Consider the following 26792-nt stretch of genomic DNA (forward strand, 5'->3'; position numbering starts at 1 on the left):
GAGGATATTTAATGTATGGAATAGTAGATAAAGATTCTGGCTCTATAATAGAGATATTCTTTCAAATCTTGATAGACTGTTTGCCTGACAGTGAATAGGGAATTTTTATTAGCATTTTTTTTTCATTAGGAAATCTTTTTAAGATTATTAAAAACATGAGCTTTAAATTTAAATAATTTCAGAATTCAGATGTGTTACTTTTAATTCGTTTTAGAGATTGTTCATTCTGTCTTCACCATAAAAGTTGTTTTCAGTGTCTGGTTAGAGCTACTTTTTGTACCGTGTTGGCAAGAAGATCCAGAGCTGCATCCAACACCCCAGAGGTCTTAGAGAGGAACAGCTTCCAGACTGGTCTGGAACCAGTGGAGCTGGGGGACTGGTTACACTTCATCACTGCTGCCAGATCCTGTGCTGTCAACATGGACACCTGGGTGGAGATAATGGACAAAGCAGAACAGAAAAAAACAGGAAACCTTTAATGAAGTAAAAATTGGAAAATGATAACTGTTGCGTTCAATGTGAGAGACTTAAGTGGCTTACTGAAGCACACGTGTATTCTTCAATGCCAAAGTCACAAAAACGTCCATTCATCTGTCCGTTGTTGAGGAGGAGCTGTAGTGCAGTGCTTTGGTAGCCGAAAAGGAAAACATATCAAATGTTTCTTGAGTTGCAAAACGAAAAGTTTGTTCATTAAATATATTTGAGATATTGTAAGCATTGCCTCACAACACTCACCTGTTAATTCCAACACAAATGTCTGTTTCTGTGAAAACATTAATTAATTAATTCATTATGAAAATAAATCACATTACAATTCGTAACAATGAATCAAAACTACTATACACTTACCATTTGCTGAAGTAACATTGCACTTGGGAAAGAAAGAAAGAGTGAAATGTTTTTAATTTGGTGACATTTAGTCAATTAGACTTTAAAATGTGAATATCATTTCAGGTACCTACCTCTCCACTGTAGATAATGCAGCCTAAGTATAGACAGAAAACGTTTTGTTGATTTTAAAAATGCAATGGGAAAAACAAAACCACTGCTAATAACATGTGAACATAACAGCACAGTGATACATCACTTTTAACTCAGGTACATACAGTCGAAGATCTCACCTGGTGGAATTTGATGAAGCAAAGTCAGCTTGTTGTATGTGATGGATGATGCTACACTCGGTGGAAGAGTAAACATGGCCAGGTCCAGTCTGGTGAAACTGAGACCCAACAAGTTGGGGTTAACATAGGCCAAAAATAATGATTTAAATTATTTCTACTTGGTCTTCAAAAAACAAAATATACTGATAGATAACTTACATTATTTTGTACGACAAGCAGGAAATTTCACCCTGAAAAATGACAAAAAGAGTTTGTGATTTTAAACCAAATGTGCATAGTTACCGTTTATATTACTATCATTACTTCACAGTTTTTACCTTAAGTTTCCAGAGAACATAACAAGGTGGGACACAAACTCAGCCAATCCTCTCTCCTTTGGAGATTCGGTCAGATAGTCAAACACTGCGTGGATGACAACGTCTTTCTCAGGAAGAAGAGGCAACACCACAAATTCTGCACTCTGCTTTGGAGACAGGAGCCTTACAGCCTCCAGCTAGATGGAAAGAAAGTCAAGAAAAACGTGATCACCACCACTGGACTTTATTTTATATTTAAAAAGTAATTATCTCTTGGAGTTAATAATTCATCATTGTTATGTAATGTAACAACTTTAAAGTCTTACAGGGGAGAAGCCTGGGTTTAGATTCAGGAATTCACTGACAGACACAAGACCTGAGAATGCACCAAAGTTGTTCTCCAACCAGTAAACACTGCTGTTGGACACACAGCCTCGGTCTGAAGGGGACAGATCAGAATGAAACATTAAGGCATTGAAAGGTGTCTGGAAATACAGTCAATATATTTCCTGTAAAAAATATAACATTTTAATAGATTGTAAAAATAGATAGATAGATTGCAGTTAGTCCTGACTGTGGTCGGGACAGGAAAGGGATTATTAGTGCCGTCAGGACCACTTGCTGCTGATGTGAGGTCATGTTGTCGAACTGATGGCTAAACTCCTGCAATCTGTGGATCAAATCAAAATACAATGAAAAATACTTGTTTTCACTTCTTTCTTTTTTTTTTGGCCAATTCCCATCAGGGTGCGCCACATCATCTGTTTCCATCTGCTTCTGTTTTCGGCATCTTCCTTGGTCACTCTAGCCACCTGCATGTCGTCTCCCTCCGCATTCATAAACTTCATCTTTGGTCTACCTCTTCTCCTCTTGCCTGGCAGCTCCATCTTCAGCATCCTTCTCCCAATATACCTCTCATCCCTCCTCCATACATATCCAAACAAACATCCAAACCTCGCCTCTCTTGCTTTATCCCAAAACCTTCTAACCTGGGCTAATCCTCCAATGTAATCATTGGCATCCTCAATTTTGCCACCTCTAGTTCCGCCTCCTGTCTTTTCATCAGTGCCACCATTTCCAAGCCGTACACATCTTCCCTCTCACTCTGGAACCCTTCTCTCACAAATCACCCCTGACTCCATCAGTTCCACCCTACCTATCGCTTATTCAGCTCTCTTCCACACTACCCATTACTTTGGACTCAATTCAACTTCACTATATGACTTTTTACTCACGAGAAAAAAAGAAAATAAATTGAAAACATTGTGACTTAACTATGCTTTTCACCCAAACACCCCATTATGGGAGATGAAATGTGAAATACATCCACATAAAGATGATAGCCCCAGGTGGGAAAATTCAGTCAAAGGGTATACAGATGACCGAAGTCTCCAGCTCAATACTTACACTTGCTGGTATGTGTTACAGCTGAGGTTCCTGCTGCTGAGGCAGTATAGAAACTCTCCTGATGCAGATGACAGGAACCCTCTCAAACGTCCAGAGAACCACTTCCCAATGACATCACTGACCCTCAACTGTTCATCAGTCAGAATCGACACTCTCAGCTCTCCAATCACATCCAGAACCGCAGACGCCGATGGACCAGTCATCGTCATGGACTAGGGGAAGGATTACATGGGTCAATATTTCATTTAAATGTGCATTACGTGTGAGCTCATTTGGTGAGCTCATAGAGAACTTTCATTCCAAACCTGGGTGGACTTTATGTGGACAAATAACAGCTTCTGGGCAGAAATAATTGATTTTTTATTTTTATTTTGCATTGGTGCATTTTATAATTACTAATTATAAACATAGACTGTAATTATGTGTAGGTCTGAGATGTACTAACTCAGTCATCATTGTTCATTTTAATTAGTTTCAGTGATTGGTCATTCTATCTTTGCCATAACACTTAGCAGTTTAGTTTCAGTTTATTTCAGTGTCTGGTTAGATCTAGTTTTTGTACCGTGTTGGCTAGAAGATCAAGAGCTGCATCCAACACCCCAGAGGCCTTGGAGAGGAACAGCTTCCAGACTGGTCTGGAACCAGTGCAGCTGGGGCACCAGTAGTTCGGTAGGCTTGCGTGCCGCACGTCCGGGGGCCAACATCCTCCGAAACTAGGCAGTGGTACTATTTTATCCATAGTTGGGGGCTGGTTCGTGGGCACCAGTAGTTCGGTAGGCTTGCGTGCCGTACTTCCGGGGGGCAACCTCCTCCGAGACTAGGCAGTGGTACTATTTGTCCCATAGTTGGGGGCTGGTTCGTGGGCACCAGTAGTTCGGTAGGCTTGCGTGCCGCACGTCCGGGGGCCAACCTCCTCCGAGACTAGGCAGTGGTACTATTTAACCCATAGTTGGGGGCTGGTTCGTGGGCACCAGTAGTTCGGTAGGCTTGCGTGCCGCACGTCCGGGGGCCAACCTCCTCCGAGACTAGGCAGTGGTACTATTTGTCCCATAGTTGGGGGCTGGTTCGTGGGCACCAGTAGTTCGGTAGGCTTGCGTGCCACACGTCCGGGGGCCAACCTCCTCCGAGACTAGGCCGTGGTACTATTTGTCCCATAGTTGGGGGCTGGTTCGTGGGCACCAGTAGTTCGGTAGGCTTGCGTGCCGCACGTCCGGGGGCCAACCTCCTCCGAGACTAGGCAGTGGTACTATTTAACCCATAGTTGGGGGCTGGTTCGTGGGCACCAGTAGTTCGGTAGGCTTGCGTGCCGCACGTCTGGGGGCCAACCTCCTCCGAGACTAGGCAGTGGTACTATTTAACCCATAGTTGGGGGCTGGTTCGTGGGCACCAGTAGTTCGGTAGGCTTGCGTGCCGCACGTCCGGGGGCCAACCTCCTCCGAGACTAGGCAGTGGTACTATTTGTCCCATAGTTGGGGGCTGGTTCGTGGGCACCAGTAGTTCGGTAGGCTTGCATGCCGCACGTCTGGGGGCCAACCTCCTCCGAGCATTATAATTGCACAAATTTAATGACCAGAAGTCTAGCGTCACATTTGCGCTTTTTATAGAATTGTCACATCAGAAGACAGACCCTTGCAGCGTAGAGAATAGAGAATAGTTATACCCTTCCAGACAAGAGCCATATCCCGGCGGACACGGACCGTCTTCAAGGCAAGAGTACAGTCAGTGATGCCACATAAACCTTATAGACGCCGGTAGGGAGGGGAAGTATTATTCGCTTATAGATTCCAAGGAACTTGGAATCAACACTCGATTAAAGATAGAACGAATCAACAGATTAATCCTATTGACACACTGTCCCTAAAGGCAAGGCTCCTTTCAGTCAGAGGTGGATATGAGCTTCAGAGCTTGCGCTATCCGGGACAGACATTGCTCCTTCAAGACAGAGCTCTGAATGGAAGGGTAGAACTATTCTTTACACTGCGATGCTCGGTCTTCTGATATGACATTCTATAAAAAGTACACATGTGAAGCTAGAAGTATGGGTATTGAATTCATTGTTATATGGGTATTGAATTCATTGTTATATGGGTATTGAATTCATTGTTATATGGGTATTGAATTCATTGTTATATGGGTATTGAATTCCCATTATATGGGAGCGCCAATGGAGGGGGAAGGCTGCTTCTGTACACGCTCCTCAGCGTCGCAACGTTTTTCCTTCTTTTTAGTATTTTTAAGCCTTTTATTTTTTTACATGTACTTAAAAGACGTATGAAAAAATTGCCTTTCCCTGTTCTCAAGTAAAATATTGATATGCGATTAAAATGTGATTCATTTCGATTAATTCATTACAAAGCCTCTAATTAATTTGATAAATGTTTTTAATCGAGTCCCAGCCCTAGTTCTTATTATATATATTTATAATGTTCTTACCCTTCATCACAGACACCTGTAGCAGAGTCTCCAAACTTTGATCCGGTGTACACAAACGTTGGAGATTTCCCCAGCAGAGCCACATGACTTCCCTGTGGAAGAGAAAGAAATATCCTTCAATACACTGGTATGAAATATCCAGTGGTGTAAAGTAACTAAGTACATTTACTAAAGTACTGTACTTAAGAACAATTAGAAGGTACTTTTACTTTACTGGAGTATTTCCGAATGGCTATACTTTTACTTACATCTCAGAGGCAAATATTGTACTGTTACTCCACTACAATTATTTGAAAACTACCTCTCCACTGTATATGATGCAGCCTAAGAAAAGAAAAGTGCAGATATTAGGATTTTGTTCATTTCTAAAACACCATGGAAAAGCAAAATAACCAATACAAATAAAATGTAAATGTAACGGCAGTGTTTACGTCATGTAGATAGAAGATCTCACCTGGTGGAACGTGATGAGCTAAAGTTAGCTTCACGTATGCGATGGATGATGCCACACTCTGAGGAAGAGTAGGCATGGCCTGGTCCAGTCTGGTGAAACTGAGACCCAACAAGTCAGGGGTTAACATCAGCCAATAATAACGAATGAAATCACATCTACCTGTCCTCAAAAACCATAATACTATATATTGATGGATCTACTTACATTATTTGGTATGATGAGCAGGAAATGTTTCCCTGAAAAGTGGCAAAAATATGTTGTCATTTCAAACCTTAATGTGCATGGTTACATTTTCTATTATCTTTACTTTATGTTTTTTATCGTTCCAGAGAACATAACAAGGTGGGACACAAACTCAGCCAATCCAGTTGGAGATGCAGTCAGGGAGTCAAACACTGCGTTGATGACAACGTCTTTCTCAGCAGGAAGAGGCAACACCACAAGTTCTGCACTCTGCTTTGGAGACAGGAGCCTTACAGCCTCCAGCTGGACAGAAAGACAGTCAAGAAAAGATTATCACCACCACTGGATTTTATTTGATAATAATAAGGTAACTATTTGGTCTAATCATTCTTTAGAAGTTTTTTTTATGTGGCAGCGATGAAGTCTTACAGGGGAGAAGCCTGGGTTGAGATTCAGGAATTCTCTGACAGACACAAGGGCTGAGAATGGCCCAAAGTTGTTCTGCAGCCAGTAAGCACTGCTGTTGTAGGGGACAGATCAGAACAAAGTATTAAGGCATTCAAACAGAAACATGGCTGCAAATACCAGTCAAAACATTTTCTAGTAAAGATATCCCATTCTAATTGAGAATAGAATGGGAATATATTTATTTAGCAAATACATTTGAAAATGAGAGCCAAACTGTTATTGAGATATTGCAGTTAGTCAGTACCTGGCTGTGGTCGGGAGAGGAAAGGGAGGATTAGTTCCTTCAGGCCCAAATGCTGCTGCTGTGAGGTCATGTTGTCAAACTGATGGCTAAACTCCTTCAAACTGGTGAATCAAACACAGAATGAGAAATACTTATTTCTTAGCTTATTGGTGAAGCTAGAGAAAAGGCAACGGAGTCATCAAAATCAAAATCATCCCCCAGGAAGAATGAAGGTGCACAGAAAAGTCTATGGAAATCCAGCAGTCAGAATTGCCACTCTCATCTCTCCAATCACATCCAGAACCACAGACGCTGATGGACCAGTCATGGTCATGGACTAGAAGAAGGATTACATGGGTCAATATTTAATATTATTAAATTTGCATTAATATTACGTGAGGATATTTAATGTATGGAATAGTAGATAAAGATTCTGGCTCTATAATAGAGATATTCTTTCAAATCTTGATAGACTGTTTGCCTGACAGTGAATAGGGAATTTTTATTAGCATTTTTTTTTCATTAGGAAATCTTTTTAAGATTATTAAAAACATGAGCTTTAAATTTAAATAATTTCAGAATTCAGATGTGTTACTTTTAATTCGTTTTAGAGATTGTTCATTCTGTCTTCACCATAAAAGTTGTTTTCAGTGTCTGGTTAGAGCTACTTTTTGTACCGTGTTGGCAAGAAGATCCAGAGCTGCATCCAAAACCCCAGAGGTCTTAGAGAGGAAAAGCTTCCAGACTGGTCTGGAACCAGTGGAGCTGGGGGACTGGTTACACTTCATAACTGCTGCCAGATCCTGTGCTGTCAACATGGACACCTGGGTGGAGATAATGGACAAAGCAGAACAGAAAAAAACAGGAAACCTTTAATGAAGTAAAAATTGGAAAATGATAACTGTTGCGTTCAATGTGAGAGACTTAAGTGGCTTACTGAAGCACACGTGTATTCTTCAATGCCAAAGTCACAAAAACGTCCATTCATCTGTCCGTTGTTGAGGAGGAGCTGTAGTGCAGTGCTTTGGTAGCCGAAAAGGAAAACATATCAAATGTTTCTTGAGTTGCAAAATGAAAAGTTTGTTCATTAAATATATTTGAGATATTGTAAGCATTGCCTCAGAACACTCACCTGTTAATTCCAACACAAATGTCTGTTTCTGTGAAAACATTAATTAATTAATTCATTTTGAAAATAAATCACATTACAATTCGTAACAATGAATCAAAACTACTATACACTTACCATTTGCTGAAGTAACATTGCACTTGGGAAAGAAAGAAAGAGTGAAATGTTTTTAATTTGGTGACATTTAGTCAATTAGACTTTAAAATGTGAATATCATTTCAGGTACCTACCTCTCCACTGTAGATAATGCAGCCTAAGTATAGACAGAAAAAGTTTTGTTGATTTTAAAAATGCAATGGGAAAAACATAACCACTGCTAATAACATGTGAACATAACAGCACAGTGATACATCACTTTTAACTCAGGTACATACAGTCGAAGATCTCACCTGGTGGAATTTGATGAAGCAAAGTCAGCTTGTTGTATGTGATGGATGATGCTACACTCGGTGGAAGAGTAAACATGGCCAGGTCCAGTCTGGTGAAACTGAGACCCAACAAGTTGGGGTTAACATAGGCCAAAAATAATGATTTAAATTATTTCTACTTGGTCTTCAAAAAACAAAATATACTGATAGATAACTTACATTATTTTGTACGACAAGCAGGAAATTTCACCCTGAACAATGACAAAAAGAGTTTGTGATTTTAAACCAAATGTGCATAGTTACCGTTTATATTACTATCATTACTTCACAGTTTTTACCTTTCCAGAGAACATAACAAGGTGGGACACAAACTCAGCCAATCCTCTCTCCTTTGGAGATTCGGTCAGATAGTCAAACACTGCGTGGATGACAACGTCTTTCTCAGGAAGAAGAGGCAACACCACAAATTCTGCACTCTGCTTTGGAGACAGGAGCCTTACAGCCTCCAGCTAGATGGAAAGAAAGTCAAGAAAAACGTGATCACCACCACTGGACTTTATTTTATATTTAAAAAGTAATTATCTCTTGGAGTTAATAATTCATCATTGTTATGTAATGTAACAACTTTAAAGTCTTACAGGGGAGAAGCCTGGGTTTAGATTCAGGAATTCACTGACAGACACAAGACCTGAGAATGCACCAAAGTTGTTCTCCAACCAGTAAACACTGCTGTTGGACACACGGCCTCGGTCTGAAGGGGACAGATCAGAATGAAACATTAAGGCATTGAAAGGTGTCTGGAAATACAGTCAATATATTTCCTGTAAAAAATATAACATTTTAATAGATTGTAAAAATAGATAGATAGATTGCAGTTAGTCCTGACTGTGGTCGGGACAGGAAAGGGATTATTATTAGTGCCGTCAGGACCACTTGCTGCTGATGTGAGGTCATGTTGTCGAACTGATGGCTAAACTCCTGCAATCTGTGGATCAAATCAAAATACAATGAAAAATACTTGTTTTCACTTATTTCTTTTTTTTTCGGCCAATTCCCATCAGGGTGCGCCACATCATCTGTTTCCATCTGCTTCTGTTTTCGGCATCTTCCTTGGTCACTCTAGCCACCTGCATGTCGTCTCCCTCCGCATTCATAAACTTCATCTTTGGTCTACCTCTTCTCCTCTTGCCTGGCAGCTCCATCTTCAGCATCCTTCTCCCAATATACCTCTCATCCCTCCTCCATACATATCCAAACAAACATCCAAACCTCGCCTCTCTTGCTTAATCCCAAAACCTTCTAACCTGGGCTAATCCTCCAATGTAATCATTGGCATCCTCAATTTTGCCACCTCTAGTTCCGCCTCCTGTCTTTTCATCAGTGCCACCATTTCCAAGCCGTACACATCTTCCCTCTCACTCTGGAACCCTTCTCTCACAAATCACCCCTGACTCCATCAGTTCCACCCTACCTATCGCTTCTTCAGCTCTCTTCCACACTACCCATTACTTTGGACTCAATTCAACTTCACTATATGACTTTTTACTCACGAGAAAAAAGAAAATAAATTGAAAACATTGTGACTTAACTATGCTTTTCACCCAAACACCCCATTATGGGAGATGAAATGTGAAATACATCCACATAAAGATGATAGCCCCAGGTGGGAAAATTCAGTCAAAGGGTATACAGATGACCGAAGTCTCCAGCTCAATACTTACACTTGCTGGTATGTGTTACAGCTGAGGTTCCTGCTGCTGAGGCAGTATAGAAACTCTCCTGATGCAGATGACAGGAACCCTCTCAAACGTCCAGAGAACCACTTCCCAATGACATCACTGACCCTCAACTGTTCATCAGTCAGAATCGACACTCTCAGCTCTCCAATCACATCCAGAACCGCAGACGCCGATGGACCAGTCATCGTCATGGACTAGGGGAAGGATTACATGGGTCAATATTTCATTTAAATGTGCATTACGTGTGAGCTCATTTGGTGAGCTCATAGAGAACTTTCATTCCAAACCTGGGTGGACTTTATGTGGACAAATAACAGCTTCTGGGCAGAAATAATTGATTTTTTATTTTTATTTTGCATTGGTGCATTTTATAATTACTAATTATAAACATAGACTGTAATTATGTGTAGGTCTGAGATGTACTAACTCAGTCATCATTGTTCATTTTAATTAGTTTCAGTGATTGGTCATTCTATCTTTGCCATAACACTTAGCAGTTTAGTTTCATTTTATTTCAGTGTCTGGTTAGATCTAGTTTTTGTACCGTGTTGGCTAGAAGATCAAGAGCTGCATCCAACACCCCAGAGACCTTGGAGAGGAACAGCTTCCAGACTGGTCTGGAACCAGTGCAGCTGGGGCACCAGTAGTTCGGTAGGCTTGCGTGCCGCACGTCCGGGGGCCAACATCCTCCGAGACTAGGCAGTGGTACTATTTTACCCATAGTTGGGGGCTGGTTCGTGGGCACCAGTAGTTCGGTAGGCTTGCGTGCCATACGTCCGGGGGGCAACCTCCTCCGAGACTAGGCAGTGGTACTATTTGTCCCATAGTTGGGGGCTGGTTCGTGGGCACCAGTAGTTCGGTAGGCTTGCGTGCCGCACGTCCGGGGGCCAACCTCCTCCGAGACTAGGCAGTGGTACTATTTAACCCATAGTTGGGGGCTGGTTCGTGGGCACCAGTAGTTCGGTAGGCTTGCGTGCCGCACGTCCGGGGGCCAACCTCCTCCGAGACTAGGCCGTGGTACTATTTGTCCCATAGTTGGGGGCTGGTTCGTGGGCACCAGTAGTTCGGTAGGCTTGCGTGCCGTACTTCCGGGGGGCAACCTCTTCCGAGACTAGGCAGTGGTACTATTTAACCCATAGTTGGGGGCTGGTTCGTGGGCACCAGTAGTTCGGTAGGCTTGCGTGCCGCACGTCTGGGGGCCAACCTCCTCCGAGACTAGGCAGTGGTACTATTTAACCCATAGTTGGGGGCTGGTTCGTGGGCACCAGTAGTTCGGTAGGCTTGCGTGCCGCACGTCCGGGGGCCAACCTCCTCCGAGACTAGGCAGTGGTACTATTTGTCCCATAGTTGGGGGCTGGTTCGTGGGCACCAGTAGTTCGGTAGGCTTGCGTGCCACACGTCTGGGGGCCAACCTCCTCCGAGCATTATAATTGCACAAATTTAATGACTAGAAGTCTAGCGTCACATTTGCGCTTTTTATAGAATTGTCACATCAGAAGACAGACCCTTGCAGCGTAGAGAATAGAGAATAGTTATACCCTTCCAGACAAGAGCCATATCCCGGCGGACACGGACCGTCTTCAAGGCAAGAGTACAGTCAGTGATGCCACATAAACCTTATAGACGCCGGTAGGGAGGGGAAGTATTATTCGCTTATAGATTCCAAGGAACTTGGAATCAACACTCGATTAAAGATAGAACGAATCAACAGATTAATCCTATTGACACACTGTCCCTAAAGGCAAGGCTCCTTTCAGTCAGAGGTGGATATGAGCTTCAGAGCTTGCGCTATCCGGGACAGACATTGCTCCTTCAAGACAGAGCTCTGAATGGAAGGGTAGAACTATTCTTTACACTGCGATGCTCGGTCTTCTGATATGACATTCTATAAAAAGTACACATGTGAAGCTAGAAGTATGGGTATTGAATTCATTGTTATATGGGTATTGAATTCATTGTTATATGGGTATTGAATTCATTGTTATATGGGTATTGAATTCCCATTATATGGGAGCGCCAATGGAGGGGGAAGGCTGCTTCTGTACACGCTCCTCAGCGTCGCAACGTTTTTCCTTCTTTTTAGTATTTTTAAGGCTTTTATTTTTTTACATGTACTTAAAAGACGTATGAAAAAATTGCCTTTCCCTGTTCTCAAGTAAAATATTGATATGCGATTAAAATGTGATTCATTTCGATTAATTCATTACAAAGCCTCTAATTAATTTGATAAATGTTTTTAATCGAGTCCCAGACCTAGTTCTTATTATATATATTTATAATGTTCTTACCCTTCATCACAGGCACCTGTAGCAGAGTCTCCAAACTTTGATCCGGTGTACACAAACTGACCGTTGGAGATTTCCCCAGCAGAGCCACATGACTTCCCTGTGGAAGAGAAAGAAATATCCTTCAATACACTGGTATGAAATATCCAGTGGTGTAAAGTAACTAAGTACATTTACTAAAGTACTGTACTTAAGAACAATTAGAAGGTACTTTTACTTTACTGGAGTATTTCCAATTGTCTATACTTTTACTTACATCTCAGAGGCAAATATTGTACTGTTACTCCACTACAATTATTTGAAAACTACCTCTCCACTGTATATGATGCAGCCTAAGAAAAGAAAAGTGCAGATATTAGGATTTTGTTCATTTCTAAAACACCATGGAAAAGCAAAATAACCAATACAAATAAAATGTAAATGTAACGGCAATGTTTACGTCATGTAGATAGAAGATCTCACCTGGTGGAACGTGATGAGCTAAAGTTAGCTTCACGTATGCGATGGATGATGCCACACTCTGAGGAAGAGTAGGCATGGCCTGGTCCAGTCTGGTGAAACTGAGACCCAACAAGTCAGGGGTTAACATCAGCCAATAATAACGAATGAAATCACATCTACATTTCTTCAAAAACCATAATACTATATATTGATGGATCTACTTACATTATTTGGTATGATGAGCAGGAAATGTTTCCCTGAAAAGTGGCAAAAATATGTTGCATTTCAAACCTTAATGTGCATGGTTACATTTTCTATTATCTTTACTTTATGTTTTTTTACCGTTCCAGAGAACATAACAAGGTGGGACACAAACTCAGCCAATCCAGTTGGAGATGCAGTCAGGGAGTCACACACTGCGTTGATGACAACGTCTTTCTCAGCAGGAAGAGGCAACACCACAAGTTCTGCACTCTGCTTTGGAGACAGGAGCCTTACAGCCTCCAGCTGGACAGAAAGACAGTCAAGAAAAGATTATCACCACCACTGGATTTTATTTGATAATAATAAGGTAACTATTTGGTCTAATCATTCTTTAGAGGTTTTTTTTATGTGGCAGCGATGAAGTCTTACAGGGGAGAAGCCTGGGTTGAGATTCATGAATTCTCTGACAGACACAAGGGCTGAGAATGGCCCAAAGTTGTTCTGCAGCCAGTAAGCACTGCTGTTGTAGGGGACAGATCAGAACAAAGTATTAAGGCATTCAAACAGAAAAATGGCTGCAAATACCAGTCAAAACATTTTCCAGTAAAGATATCCCATTCTAATTGAGAATAGAATGGGAATATATTTATTTAGCAAATACATTTGAAAATGAGAGCCAAACTGTTATTGAGATATTGCAGTTAGTCAGTACCTGGCTGTGGTCGGGAGAGGAGAGGGAGGATTAGTTCCTTCAGGCCCAAATGCTGCTGCTGTGAGGTCATGTTGTCAAACTGATGGCTAAACTCCTTCAAACTGGTGAATCAAACACAGAATGAGAAATACTTATTTCTTAGCTTATTGGTGAAGCTAGAGAAAAGGCAACGGAGTCATCAAAATCAAAATCATCCCCCAGGAAGAATGAAGGTGCACAGAAAAGTCTATGGAAATCCAGCAGTCAGAATTGCCACTCTCATCTCTCCAATCACATCCAGAACCACAGACGCTGATGGACCAGTCAGGGTCATGGACTAGGAGAAGGATTACATGGGTCAATATTTAATATTATTAAATTTGCATTAATATTACGTGAGGATATTTAATGTATGGAATAGTAGATAAAGATTCTGGCTCTATAATAGAGATATTCTTTCAAATCTTGATAGACTGTTTGCCTGACAGTGAATAGGGAATTTTTATTAGCATTTTTTTTTCATTAGGAAATCTTTTTAAGATGATTAAAAACATGAGCTTTAAATTTAAATAATTTCAGAATTCAGATGTGTTACTTTTAATTCGTTTTAGAGATTGTTCATTCTGTCTTCACCATAAAAGTTGTTTTCAGTGTCTGGTTAGAGCTACTTTTTGTACCGTGTTGGCAAGAAGATCCAGAGCTGCATCCAACACCCCAGAGGTCTTAGAGAGGAACAGCTTCCAGACTGGTCTGGAACCAGTGGAGCTGGGGGACTGGTTACACTTCATCACTGCTGCCAGATCCTGTGCTGTCAACATGGACACCTGGGTGGAGATAATGGACAAAGCAGAACAGAAAAAACAGGAAACCTTTAATGAAGTAAAAATTGGAAAATGATAACTGTTGCGTTCAATGTGAGAGACTTAAGTGGCTTACTGAAGCACACGTGTATTCTTCAATGCCAAAGTCACAAAAACGTCCATTCATCTGTCCGTTGTTGAGGAGGAGCTGTAGTGCAGTGCTTTGGTAGCCGAAAAGGAAAACATATCAAATGTTTCTTGAGTTGCAAAACGAAAAGTTTGTTCATTAAATATATTTGAGATATTGTAAGCATTGCCTCAGAACACTCACCTGTTAATTCCAACACAAATGTCTGTTTCTGTGAAAACATTAATTAATTAATTCATTATGAAAATAAATCACATTACAATTCGTAACAATGAATCAAAACTACTATACACTTACCATTTGCTGAAGTAACATTGCACTTGGGAAAGAAAGAAAGAGTGAAATGTTTTTAATTTGGTGACATTTAGTCAATTAGACTTTAAAATGTGAATATCATTTCAGGTACCTACCTCTCCACTGTAGATAATGCAGCCTAAGTATAGACAGAAAAAGTTTTGTTGATTTTAAAAATGCAATGGGAAAAACATAACCACTGCTAATAACATGTGAACATAACAGCACAGTGATACATCACTTTTAACTCAGGTACATACAGTCGAAGATCTCACCTGGTGGAATTTGATGAAGCAAAGTCAGCTTGTTGTATGTGATGGATGATGCTACACTCGGTGGAAGAGTAAACATGGCCAGGTCCAGTCTGGTGAAACTGAGACCCAACAAGTTGGGGTTAACATAGGCCAAAAATAATGATTTAAATTATTTCTACTTGGTCTTCAAAAAACAAAATATACTGATAGATAACTTACATTATTTTGTACGACAAGCAGGAAATTTCACCCTGAAAAATTACAAAAAGAGTTTGTGATTTTAAACCAAATGTGCATAGTTACCGTTTATATTACTATCATTACTTCACAGTTTTTACCTTTCCAGAGAACATAACAAGGTGGGACACAAACTCAGCCAATCCTCTCTCCTTTGGAGATTCGGTCAGATAGTCAAACACTGCGTGGATGACAACGTCTTTCTCAGGAAGAAGAGGCAACACCACAAATTCTGCACTCTGCTTTGGAGACAGGAGCCTTACAGCCTCCAGCTAGATGGAAAGAAAGTCAAGAAAAACGTGATCACCACCACTGGACTTTATTTTATATTTAAAAAGTAATTATCTCTTGGAGTTAATAATTCATCATTGTTTTGTAATGTAACAACTTTAAAGTCTTACAGGGGAGAAGCCTGGGTTTAGATTCAGGAATTCACTGACAGACACAAGACCTGAGAATGCACCAAAGTTGTTCTCCAACCAGTAAACACTGCTGTTGGACACACGGCCTCGGTCTGAAGGGGACAGATCAGAATGAAACATTAAGGCATTGAAAGGTGTCTGGAAATACAGTCAATATATTTCCTGTAAAAAATATAACATTTTAATAGATTGTAAAAATAGATAGATAGATTGCAGTTAGTCCTGACTGTGGTCGGGACAGGAAAGGGATTATTAGTGCCGTCAGGACCACTTGCTGCTGATGTGAGGTCATGTTGTCGAACTGATGGCTAAACTCCTGCAATCTGTGGATCAAATCAAAATACAATGAAAAATACTTGTTTTCAGTTCTTTCTTTTTTTTCCGGCCAATTCCCATCAGGGTGCGCCACATCATCTGTTTCCATCTGCTTCTGTTTTCGGCATCTTCCTTGGTCACTCTAGCCACCTGCATGTCGTCTCCCTCCGCATTCATAAACTTCATCTTTGATCTACCTCTTCTCCTCTTGCCTGGCAGCTCCATCTTCAGCATCCTTCTCCCAATATACCTCTAATCCCTCCTCCGTATATATCCAAACAAACATCCAAACCTCGCCTCTCTTGCTTTATCCCAAAACCTTCTAACCTGGGCTAATCCTCCAATGTAATCATTGGTATCCTCAATTTTGCCACCTCTAGTTCCGCCTCCTGTCTTTTCATCAGTGCCACCATTTCCAAGCCGTACACATCTTCCCTCTCACTCTAGCTGGAACCCTTCTCTCACAAATCACCCCTGACTCCATCAGTTCCACCCTACCTATCGCTTCTTCAGCTCTCTTCCACACTACCCATTACTTTGGACTCAATTCAACTTCACTATATGACTTTTTACTCACGAGAAAAAAGAAAATAAATTGAAAACATTGTGACTTAACTATGCTTTTCACCCAAACACCCCATTATGGGAGATGAAATGTGAAATACATCCACATAAAGATGATAGCCCCAGGTGGGAAAATTCAGTCAAAGGGTATACAGATGACCGAAGTCTCCAGCTCAATACTTACACTTGCTGGTATGTGTTACAGCTGAGGTTCCTGCTGCTGAGGCAGTATAGAAACTCTCCTGATGCAGATGACAGGAACCCTCTCAAACGTCCAGAGAACCACTTCCCAATGACATCACTGTCCCTCAACTGTTCATCAGTCAGAATCGACACTCTCAGCTCTCCAATCACATCCAGAACCGCAGACGCCGATGGACCAGTCATCGTCATGGACTAGGGGAAGGATTACATGGGTCAATATTTCATTTAAATGTGCATTACGTGTGAGCTCATTTGGTGAGCTCATAGAGAACTTTCATTCCAAACCTGGGTGGACTTTATGTGGACAAATAACAGCTTCTGGGCAGAAATAATTGATTTTTTATTTTTATTTTGCATTGGTGCATTTTATAATTACTAATTATAAACATAGACTGTAATTACGTGTAGGTCTGAGATGTACTAACTCAGTCATCATTGTTCATTTTAATTCGTTTCAGTGATTGGTCATTCTATCTTTGCCATAACACTTAGCAGTTTAGTTTCAGTTTATTTCAGTGTCTGGTTAGATCTAGTTTTTGTACCGTGTTGGCTAGAAGATCAAGAGCTGCATCCAACACCCCAGAGGCCTTGGAGAGGAACAGCTTCCAGACTGGTCTGGAACCAGTGCAGCTGGGGCACCAGTAGTTCGGTAGGCTTGCGTGCCGCACGTCCGGGGGCCAACATCCTCCGAGACTAGGCAGTGGTACTATTTAACCCATAGTTGGGGGCTGGTTCGTGGGCACCAGTAGTTCGATAGGCTTGCGTGCCGCACGTCCGGGGGCCAACCTCCTCCGAGACTAGGCAGTGGTACTATTTGTCCCATAGTTGGGGGCTGGTTCGTGGGCACCAGTAGTTCGGTAGGCTTGTGTGCCGCACGTCCGGGGGCCAACCTCCTCCGAGACTAGGCAGTGGTACTATTTAACCCATAGTTGGGGGCTGGTTCGTGGGCACCAGTAGTTCGGTAGGCTTGCGTGCCGCACGTCTGGGGGCCAACCTCCTCCGAGACTAGGCAGTGGTACTATTTAACCCATAGTTGGGGGCTGGTTCGTGGGCACCAGTAGTTCGGTAGGCTTGCGTGCCGCACGTCCGGGGGCCAACCTCCTCCGAGACTAGGCAGTGGTACTATTTGTCCCATAGTTGGGGGCTGGTTCGTGGGCGCCAGTAGTTCGGTAGGCTTGCGTGCCGCACGTCTGGGGGCCAACCTCCTCCGAGCATTATAATTGCACAAATTTAATGACCAGAAGTCTAGCGTCACATTTGCGCTTTTTATAGAATTGTCACATCAGAAGACAGACCCTTGCAGCGTAGAGAATAGAGAATAGTTCTACCCTTCCAGACAAGAGCCATATCCCGGCGGACACGGACCGTCTTCAAGGCAAGAGTACAGTCAGTGATGCCACATAAACCTTATAGACGCCGGTAGGGAGGGGAAGTATTATTCGCTTATAGATTCCAAGGAACTTGGAATCAACACTCGATTAAAGATAGAACGAATTAACAGATTAATCCTATTGACACACTGTCCCTAAAGGCAAGGCTCCTTTCAGTCAGAGGTGGATATGAGCTTCAGAGCTTGCGCTATCCGGGACAGACATTGCTCCTTCAAGACAGAGCTCTGAATGGAAGGGTAGAACTATTCTTTACACTGCGATGCTCGGTCTTCTGATATGGCATTCTATAAAAAGTACACATGTGAAGCTAGAAGTATGGGTATTGAATTCATTGTTATATGGGTATTGAATTCATTGTTATATGGGTATTGAATTCATTGTTATATGGGTATTGAATTCATTGTTATATGGGTATTGAATTCATTGTTATATGGGTATTGAATTCCCATTATATGGGACGACAATGGAGGGGGAAGGCTGCTTCTGTACACGCTCCTCAGCGTCGCAACGTTTTTCCTTCTTTTTAGTATTTTTAAGCCTTTCATTTTTTTACATGTACTTAAAAGACGTATGAAAAAATTGCCTTTCCCTGTTCTCAAGTAAAATATTGATATGCGATTAAAATATGATTCATTTCGATTAATTCATTACAAAACCTCTAATTAATTTGATAAATGTTTTTAATCGAGTCCCAGCCCTAGATCTTATTATATATATTTATAATGTTCTTACCCTTCATCACAGACACCTGTAGCAGAGTCTCCAAACTTTGATCCGGTGTACACAAACTGACCGTTGGAGATTTCCCCAGCAGAGCCACATGACTTCCCTGTGGAAGAGAAAGAAATATCCTTCAATACACTGGTATGAAATATCCAGTGGTGTAAAGTAACTAAGTACATTTACTAAAGTACTGTACTTAAGAACAATTAGAAGGTACTTTTACTTTACTGGAGTATTTCCAATTGTCTATACTTTTACTTACATCTCAGAGGCAAATATTGTACTGTTACTCCACTACAATTATTTGAAAACTACCTCTCCACTGTATATGATGCAGCCTAAGAAAAGAAAAGTGCAGATATTAGGATTTTGTTCATTTCTAAAACACCATGGAAAAGCAAAATAACCAATACAAATAAAATGTAAATGTAACGGCAGTGTTTACGTCATGTAGATAGAAGATCTCACCTGGTGGAACGTGATGAGCTAAAGTTAGCTTCACGTATGCGATGGATGATGCCACACTCTGAGGAAGAGTAGGCATGGCCTGGTCCAGTCTGGTGAAACTGAGACCCAACAAGTCAGGGGTTAACATCAGCCAATAATAACGAATGAAATCACATCTACCTGTCTTCAAAAACCATAATACTATATATTGATGGATCTACTTACATTATTTGGTATGATGAGCAGGAAATGTTTCCCTGAAAAGTGGCAAAAATATGTTGTCATTTCAAACCTTAATGTGCATGGTTACATTTTCTATTATCTTTACTTTATGTTTTTCAATGTTCCAGAGAACATAACAAGGTGGGACACAAACTCAGCCAATCCAGTTGGAGATGCAGTCAGGGAGTCAAACACTGCGTTGATGACAACGTCTTTCTCAGCAGGAAGAGGCAACACCACAAGTTCTGCACTCTGCTTTGGAGACAGGAGCCTTACAGCCTCCAGCTGGACAGAAAGACAGTCAAGAAAAGATTATCACCACCACTGGATTTTATTTGATAATAATAAGGTAACTATTTGGTCTAATCATTCTTTAGAGTTTGTTTCTATGTGGCAGCGATGAAGTCTTACAGGGGAGAAGCCTGGGTTGAGATTCAGGAATTCTCTGACAGACACAAGGGCTGAGAATGGCCCAAAGTTGTTCTGCAGCCAGTAAGCACTGCTGTTGTAGGGGACAGATCAGAGCAAAGTATTAAGGCATTCAAACAGAAAAATGGCTGCAAATACCAGTCAAAACATTTTCCAGTAAAGATATCCCATTCTAATTGAGAATAGAATGGGAATATATTTATTTAGCAAATACATTTGAAAATGAGAGCCAAACTGTTATTGAGATATTGCAGTTAGTCAGTACCTGGCTGTGGTCGGGAGAGGAAAGGGAGGATTAGTTCCTTCAGGCCCAAATGCTGCTGCTGTGAGGTCATGTTGTCAAACTGATGGCTAAACTCCTTCAAACTGGTGAATCAAACACAGAATGAGAAATACTTATTTCTTAGCTTATTGGTGAAGCTAGAGAAAAGGCAACGGAGTCATCAAAATCAAAATCATCCCCCAGGAAGAATGAATGTGCACAGAAAAGTCTATGGAAATCCAGCAGTCAGAATTGCCACTCTCATCTCTCCAATCACATCCAGAACCACAGACGCTGATGGACCAGTCATGGTCATGGACTAGTAGAAGGATTACATGGGTCAATATTTAATATTATTAAATTTGCATTAATATTACGTGAGGATATTTAATGTATGGAATAGTAGATAAAGATTCTGGCTCTATAATAGAGATATTCTTTCAAATCTTGATAGACTGTTTGCCTGACAGTGAATAGGGAATTTTTATTAGCATTTTTTTTTCATTAGGAAATCTTTTTAAGATGATTAAAAACATGAGCTTTAAATTTAAATAATTTCAGAATTCAGATGTGTTACTTTTAATTCGTTTTAGAGATTGTTCATTCTGTCTTCACCATAAAAGTTGTTTTCAGTGTCTGGTTAGAGCTACTTTTTGTACCGTGTTGGCAAGAAGATCCAGAGCTGCATCCAACACCCCAGAGGTCTTAGAGAGGAACAGCTTCCAGACTGGTCTGGAACCAGTGGAGCTGGGGGACTGGTTACACTTCATCACTGCTGCCAGATCCTGTGCTGTCAACATGGACACCTGGGTGGAGATAATGGACAAAGCAGAACAGAAAAAACAGGAAACCTTTAATGAAGTAAAAATTGGAAAATGATAACTGTTGCGTTCAATGTGAGAGACTTAAGTGGCTTACTGAAGCACACGTGTATTCTTCAATGCCAAAGTCACAAAAACGTCCATTCATCTGTCCATTGTTGAGGAGGAGCTGTAGTGCAGTGCTTTGGTAGCCGAAAAGGAAAACATATCAAATGTTTCTTGAGTTGCAAAACGAAAAGTTTGTTCATTAAATATATTTGAGATATTGTAAGCATTGCCTCAGAACACTCACCTGTTAATTCCAACACAAATGTCTGTTTCTGTGAAAACATTAATTAATTAATTCATTATGAAAATAAATCACATTACAATTCGTAACAATGAATCAAAACTACTATACACTTACCATTTGCTGAAGTAACATTGCACTTGGGAAAGAAAGAAAGAGTGAAATGTTTTTAATTTGGTGACATTTAGTCAATTAGACTTTAAAATGTGAATATCATTTCAGGTGCCTACCTCTCCACTGTAGATAATGCAGCCTAAGTATAGACAGAAAAAGTTTTGTTGATTTTAAAAATGCAATGGGAAAAACATAACCACTGCTAATAACATGTGAACATAACAGCACAGTGATACATCACTTTTAACTCAGGTACATACAGTCGAAGATCTCACCTGGTGGAATTTGATGAAGCAAAGTCAGCTTGTTGTATGTGATGGATGATGCTACACTCGGTGGAAGAGTAAACATGGCCAGGTCCAGTCTGGTGAAACTGAGACCCAACAAGTTGGGGTTAACATAGGCCAAAAATAATGATTTAAATTATTTTTACTTGGTCTTCAAAAAACAAAATATACTGATAGATAACTTACATTATTTTGTACGACAAGCAGGAAATTTCACCCTGAAAAATTACAAAAAGAGTTTGTGATTTTAAACCAAATGTGCATAGTTACCGTTTATATTACTATCATTACTTCACAGTTTTTACCTTTCCAGAGAACATAACAAGGTGGGACACAAACTCAGCCAATCCTCTCTCCTTTGGAGATTCGGTCAGATAGTCAAACACTGCGTGGGTGACAACGTCTTTCTCAGGAAGAAGAGGCAACACCACAAATTCTGCACTCTGCTTTGGAGACAGGAGCCTTACAGCCTCCAGCTAGATGGAAAGAAAGTCAAGAAAAACGTGATCACCACCACTGGACTTTATTTTATATTTAAAAGGTAATTATCTCTTGGAGTTAATAATTCATCATTGTTATGTAATGTAACAACTTTAAAGTCTTACAGGGGAGAAGCCTGGGTTTAGATTCAGGAATTCACTGACAGACACAAGACCTGAGAATGCACCAAAGTTGTTCTCCAACCAGTAAACACTGCTGTTGGACACACGGCCTCGGTCTGAAGGGGACATATCAGAATGAAACATTAAGGCATTGAAAGGTGTCTGGAAATACAGTCAATATATTTCCTGTAAAAAAATATAACATTTTAATAGATTGTAAAAATAGATAGATAGATTGCAGTTAGTCCTGACTGTGGTCGGGACAGGAAAGGGATTATTAGTGCCGTCAGGACCACTTGCTGCTGATGTGAGGTCATGTTGTCGAACTGATGGCTAAACTCCTGCAATCTGTGGATCAAATCAAAATACAATGAAAAATACTTGTTTTCACTTCTTTCTTTTTTTTCCGGCCAATTCCCATCAGAGTGCGCCACATCATCTGTTTCCATCTGCTTCTGTTTTCGGCATCTTCCTTGGTCACTCTAGCCACCTGCATGTCGTCTCCCTCCGCATTCATAAACTTCATCTTTGGTCTACCTCTTCTCCTCTTGCCTGGCAGCTCCATCTTCAGCATCCTTCTCCCAATATACCTCTCATCCCTCCTCCGTACATATCCAAACAAACATCCAAACCTCGCCTCTCTTGCTTTATCCCAAAACCTTCTAACCTGGGCTAATCCTCCAATGTAATCATTGGCATCCTCAATTTTGCCACCTCTAGTTCCGCCTCCTGTCTTTTCATCAGTGCCACCATTTCCAAGCCGTACACATCTTCCCTCTCACTCTAGCTGGAACCCTTCTCTCACAAATCACCCCTGACTCCATCAGTTCCACCCTACCTATCGCTTCTTCAGCTGTCTTCCACACTACCCATTACTTTGGACTCAATTCAACTTCACTATATGACTTTTTACTCACGAGAAAAAAGAAAATAAATTGAAAACATTGTGACTTAACTATGCTTTTCACCCAAACACCCCATTATGGGAGATGAAATGTGAAATACATCCACATAAAGATGATAGCCCCAGGTGGGAAAATTCAGTCAAAGGGTATACAGATGACCGAAGTCTCCAGCTCAATACTTACACTTGCTGGTATGTGTTACAGCTGAGGTTCCTGCTGCTGAGGCAGTATAGAAACTCTCCTGATGCAGATGACAGGAACCCTCTCAAACGTCCAGAGAACCACTTCCCAATGACATCACTGTCCCTCAACTGTTCATCAGTCAGAATCGACACTCTCAGCTCTCCAATCACATCCAGAACCGCAGACGCCGATGGACCAGTCATCGTCATGGACTAGGGGAAGGATTACATGGGTCAATATTTCATTTAAATGTGCATTACGTGTGAGCTCATTTGGTGAGCTCATAGAGAACTTTCATTCCAAACCTGGGTGGACTTTATGTGGACAAATAACAGCTTCTGGGCAGAAATAATTGATTTTTTATTTTTATTTTGCATTGGTGCATTTTATAATTACTAATTATAAACATAGACTGTAATTATGTGTAGGTCTGAGATGTACTAACTCAGTCATCATTGTTCATTTTAATTAGTTTCAGTGATTGGTCATTCTATCTTTGCCATAACACTTAGCAGTTTAGTTTCAGTTTATTTCAGTGTCTGGTTAGATCTAGTTTTTGTACCGTGTTGGCTAGAAGATCAAGAGCTGCATCCAACACCCCAGAGGCCTTGGAGAGGAACAGCTTCCAGACTGGTCTGGAACCAGTGCAGCTGGGGCACCAGTAGTTCGGTAGGCTTGCGTGCCGCACGTCCGGGGGCCAACATCCTCCGAGACTAGGCAGTGGTACTATTTAACCCATAGTTGGGGGCTGGTTCGTGGGCACCAGTAGTTCGGTAGGCTTGCGTGCCGCACGTCCGGGGGCCAACCTCCTCCGAGACTAGGCAGTGGTACTATTTGTCCCATAGTTGGGGGCTGGTTCGTGGGCACCAGTAGTTCGGTAGGCTTGCGTGCCGCACGTCTGGGGGCCAACCTCCTCCGAGACTAGGCAGTGGTACTATTTAACCCATAGTTGGGGGCTGGTTCGTGGGCACCAGTAGTTCGGTAGGCTTGCGTGCCGCACGTCCGGGGGCCAACCTCCTCCGAGACTAGGCAGTGGTACTATTTGTCCCATAGTTGGGGGCTGGTTCGTGGGCACCAGTAGTTCGGTAGGGTTGCGTGCCGCACGTCTGGGGGCCAACCTCCTCCGAGCATTATAATTGCACAAATTTAATGACCAGAAGTCTAGCGTCACATTTGCGCTTTTTATAGAATTGTCACATCAGAAGACAGACCCTTGCAGCGTAGAGAATAGAGAATAGTTCTACCCTTCCAGACAAGAGCCATATCCCGGCGGACACGGACCGTCTTCAAGGCAAGAGTACAGTCAGTGATGCCACATAAACCTTATAGACGCCGGTAGGGAGGGGAAGTATTATTCGCTTATAGATTCCAAGGAACTTGGAATCAACACTCGATTAAAGATAGAACGAATCAACAGATTAATCCTATTGACACACTGTCCCTAAAGGCAAGGCTCCTTTCAGTCAGAGGTGGATATGAGCTTCAGAGCTTGCGCTATCCGGGACAGACATTGCTCCTTCAAGACAGAGCTCTGAATGGAAGGGTAGAACTATTCTTTACACTGCGATGCTCGGTCTTCTGATATGACATTCTATAAAAAGTACACATGTGAAGCTAGAAGTATGGGTATTGAATTCATTGTTATATGGGTATTGAATTCATTGTTATATGGGTATTGAATTCATTGTTATATGGGTATTGAATTCATTGTTATATGGGTATTGAATTCCCATTATATGGGAGCGCCAATGGAGGGGGAAGGCTGCTTCTGTACACGCTCCTCAGCGTCGCAACGTTTTTCCTTCTTTTTAGTATTTGTAAGCCTTTCATTTTTTTACATGTACTTAAAAGACGTATGAAAAAATTGCCTTTCCCTGTTCTCAAGTAAAATATTGATATGCGATTAAAATGTGATTAATTTCGATTAATTCATTACAAAGCCTCTAATTAATTTGATAAATGTTTTTAATCGAGTCCCAGCCCTAGTTCTTATTATATATATTTATAATGTTCTTACCCTTCATCACAGACACCTGTAGCAGAGTCTCCAAACTTTGATCCGGTGTACACAAACTGACCGTTGGAGATTTCCCCAGCAGAGCCACATGACTTCCCTGTGGAAGAGAAAGAAATATCCTTCAATACACTGGTATGAAATATCCAGTGGTGTAAAGTAACTAAGTACATTTACTAAAGTACTGTACTTAAGAACAATTAGAAGGTACTTTTACTTTACTGGAGTATTTCCAATTGTCTATACTTTTACTTACATCACAGAGGCAAATATTGTACTGTTACTCCACTACAATTATTTGAAAACTACCTCTCCACTGTATATGATGCAGCCTAAGAAAAGAAAAGTGCAGATATTAGGATTTTGTTCATTTCTAAAACACCATGGAAAAGCAAAATAACCAATACAAATAAAATGTAAATGTAACGGCAATGTTTACGTCATGTAGATAGAAGATCTCACCTGGTGGAACGTGATGAGCTAAAGTTAGCTTCACGTATGCGATGGATGATGCCACACTCTGAGGAAGAGTAGGCATGGCCTGGTCCAGTCTGGTGAAACTGAGACCCAACAAGTCAGGGGTTAACATCAGCCAATAATAACGAATGAAATCACATCTACCTGTCTTCAAAAACCATAATACTATATATTGATGGATCTACTTACATTATTTGGTATGATGAGCAGGAAATGTTTCCCTGAAAAGTGGCAAAAATATGTTGTCATTTCAAACCTTAATGTGCATGGTTACATTTTCTATTATCTTTACTTTATGTTTTTTACCGTTCCAGAGAACATAACAAGGTGGGACACAAACTCAGCCAATCCAGTTGGAGATGCAGTCAGGGAGTCAAACACTGCGTTGATGACAACGTCTTTCTCAGCAGGAAGAGGCAACACCACAAGTTCTGCACTCTGCTTTGGAGACAGGAGCCTTACAGCCTCCAGCTGGACAGAAAGACAGTCAAGAAAAGATTATCACCACCACTGGATTTTATTCGATAATAATAAGGTAACTATTTGGTCTAATCATTCTTTAGAGTTTTTTTTTATGTGGCAGCGATGAAGTCTTACAGGGGAGAAGCCTGGGTTGAGATTCAGGAATTCTCTGACAGACACAAGGGCTGAGAATGGCCCAAAGTTGTTCTGCAGCCAGTAAGCACTGCTGTTGTAGGGGACAGATCAGAACAAAGTATTAAGGCATTCAAACAGAAAAATGGCTGCAAATACCAGTCAAAACATTTTCCAGTAAAGATATCCCATTCTAATTGAGAATAGAATGGGAATATATTTATTTAGCAAATACATTTGAAAATGAGAGCCAAACTGTTATTGAGATATTGCAGTTAGTCAGTACCTGGCTGTGGTCGGGAGAGGAAAGGGAGGATTAGTTCCTTCAGGCCCAAATGCTGCTGCTGTGAGG

Source organism: Gymnoscopelus microlampas (assembly GCF_963454915.1).
Source record: "Gymnoscopelus microlampas genome assembly, chromosome: 22".
In the NCBI taxonomy this organism is placed as follows: Eukaryota; Metazoa; Chordata; class Actinopteri; order Myctophiformes; family Myctophidae; genus Gymnoscopelus; species Gymnoscopelus microlampas.